The sequence below is a fragment of the Penaeus monodon genome, chromosome 21 (genome assembly GCF_015228065.2).
Source record: "Penaeus monodon isolate SGIC_2016 chromosome 21, NSTDA_Pmon_1, whole genome shotgun sequence".
Taxonomy (NCBI): Eukaryota; Metazoa; Arthropoda; class Malacostraca; order Decapoda; family Penaeidae; genus Penaeus; species Penaeus monodon.
In genome coordinates this window covers 7,254,732-7,255,006 of record NC_051406.1, presented here as the reverse complement: position 1 = coordinate 7,255,006, position 275 = coordinate 7,254,732, and the positions used below count along the sequence as shown (strand labels likewise).

The window sequence follows — 275 nt, the reverse complement described above, 5'->3', positions numbered from 1 at the left end:
TACAGTCGCGGACGACATTACCGGATTGAATGACCTAGAACTCGTTTAATCAGTTGCATGTTCTTGCATTACTAAATGACAGTATGACTCTAATAACGATTTCATGTTTACAATAGAATGGAAGCATTATGTTCCAAATATGATGTCGATGTTCACAAGAACGATAATGGGAAATTATAATAGTAATAACGACGTAATAAAAACAAAATATAAACGGAAAAATATCAGGACTGTTGTAAATAAGGAATACCACTACTACTACACATGATAATATT

The 275-nt window shown here is 32.0% G+C and overlaps 1 protein-coding gene across 1 annotated transcript in view; it reads right to left on the bottom strand.

The window, feature by feature from the left end:
- Positions 1-275, bottom strand: part of LOC119586141 (glycerophosphocholine phosphodiesterase GPCPD1-like) — a gene marked incomplete in the record, with an annotated part of 78,881 nt that overhangs the window by 49,276 nt on the left and 29,330 nt on the right.